Genomic DNA, 2500 nt, shown 5'->3' with positions numbered 1-2500 from the left:
TCACATCCGCCACTCTCAGTCACCCCAAGCATTCAAACGAGCACTTAAAACGCACCTCTTCAAGAAATACAACCCCTGTTTTCTCAGTCCATCAGTAGGCTACATGTAGTGTATTTGTTGTTTTAGTGATAATGTGATAATGTATAATTATAAACATCTAGGGCTGTTTTCAGTATTGTTGATAACATGTTCTGTTTGATTAAAGGCACAGTAAGCCTCCCGTAAACCATCACAGATACAGTCAGGCTTTTACACAGAGTACAAACACCCTTTCATTTACCGATTGAGAACATCCTAGGTGCCCTCCGTAAAGAGCGAACAATTTTCAAAGAATTTATTTTTGCGTGGTTTATCTTATCCCTGAGCCATTGTGAACCCGTGTGATCCAGTTTCCCTTTTTCACAATGTAGTCGTCAGTTAGTCATTTGAATGCGACTCGATGTGAGCTTATCTACAATAGCACGTATTTATGCACGAAACAAACGGCTGTGGTTCACAAGAACTCTAGCGATGGCTTTTGACTGTTGAGAGGAACGGCGATATGCATAAACCGTCGTCTGCTACGACCCTTGCGTGACCCTGCTTCCGGGCTTTTCTTTTTTCAAACTTTCAGAACTTTGAATTGTACTGATCTTGTCTTGGTGAAAAAGAATTCTTTTATGATTAAAGAATGTTTGTGTAACAAGCTGTCAATTTAATATTTAGATTTTAAAAGTTAGGTCTAGCGCAAAAAACCACCACGGTCCAAAAACATTCTGATAATCATCGATCCACGGCTATCGCCAGTTTACATCGATAGAATGAGACCCGAAGGGAAGTAACTCATTTTTGACAATCTGCAAAATTAATTCTTTAAAAATTGCTCGCTCTTTACGTAGGGCACCTAGGATGTTCCCGTTTGGTGAGCGTTCAAATGGAAGGGTGTTTGTACTGTGTGTAAAAGCCTGACAGTATCTGTGATGGTTTACAGGAGGCTTACTGCCCGGGCGTGATTTCCGGTATTGAATATTCATAACAGCCGTCCAGCACCAAAACGAGGCGCCATTGTTGTAGAGGACCAAGTCCACGAAAATAAATTCTTTGAAAATGTCTCACCCTCGACAGAAAGCAGAATGTTCCCGTTCGGTGAGCGTTCAAATGGAAGTATGCTTGTACTGTATGTAGACGCTCGGGGAGCTCTGTGATGGTTTACGGGAGGCTTACTGTGCCTTTAAGGGTATTCAGCTGGTATTTCCTTAGTTAAAAAACAAAGGATTACTGTACTCACCAATACAAAGACGACACAAGACGATTACGAATTTTCGCTTCTGGAAGGTCCATCAGGAAAAGAACACAAAAGACAACAAAAAGCAGACGCAACTGTGTTTTAATTTTAAATGTGTCAAGCGCAAAGAGCATAATTGTAAAGTTATGATGTTGCGCTATATAAATGCTCATTTATTATTATTATTATTTGTATAGGCTGCTATCACGGTATGGATATGAGACGGTGTGAGCCGTTGAAATGGCCGCTCTGCACTAACATTTCATTTGTCAGTTTGTTTGCTGGATCGTTTGTTTGGAACTGACAGTACGGGAGACAAAAAGAACAAAAGAAAATAACAGCATGTGGGAAAGAAATGCTCAATTCACCCACAGTTTTGCATTACTGTGCGGGTTGGATTGGTTCATCACATAATCAGCACATGAAGTAAAAGTCAGATTTTGCTGAAATTTATATACCCGACCCAACCTTTACCAACATCACACACACGCACTTGACATATTTACGTAAAATATTCCCGTTCTGCTGATTTTATTTGTACTGCCGAAGACCTAGTCAACCCAAGTCCGGTTTTTAAACGTGTTTGATCTGTGTAAATATCAGGCTGTATACAATCATATTTGATGGTGCCAAACATCTACCACCATACACATGAAGAGGTCTCTTGATCTAAATGGCAATACGCACACCACCCGTCACGTATAATAGCCGAAGTCGGCTCCTTTAACGAAATCCCCACGAACTACACCAAGTGGGCATCCAGATCCAGATCCAGACTGCATATTGTTCACTCAAGTTAAAAGATCGATAACATAACAAACGGGCCAGGATTACATAATGAACTAAAAGATTGAATGAATGAACGATCGAACGAACGCGACAAACCAAACAAGTAAATAAATAAATAAATAAATAAATAAATAAATACATACATTGATAAATAGATAAATAAATAATTGCTGTATGTTTATCTCTTGTCATCCATGCATAATGATAATTCAAACGAAACAAGCAGGCGAAGCTAAGCGAGTCCCAGATAGGTGCTGATTTCTTCACCCAAGTGTGACTGTACTTACACGGGTGGCTGCACACGAACGGAGACGAAAGCGGTGACCTCCCGACTCGGCCCCTCCTATCTCGGCCCTTTCCTACATAGGGAAGGAGAAGATAAAGAGATGAGAGAGGATGTGTTTTAGATCTCCAATTTAAAATGTCTTTGCTTTCAAGAATTTTCCT

This window comes from Littorina saxatilis, linkage group LG17 (assembly GCF_037325665.1).
Source record: "Littorina saxatilis isolate snail1 linkage group LG17, US_GU_Lsax_2.0, whole genome shotgun sequence".
In the NCBI taxonomy this organism is placed as follows: Eukaryota; Metazoa; Mollusca; class Gastropoda; order Littorinimorpha; family Littorinidae; genus Littorina; species Littorina saxatilis.
Note: the sequence above shows the minus strand (reverse complement) of the source record.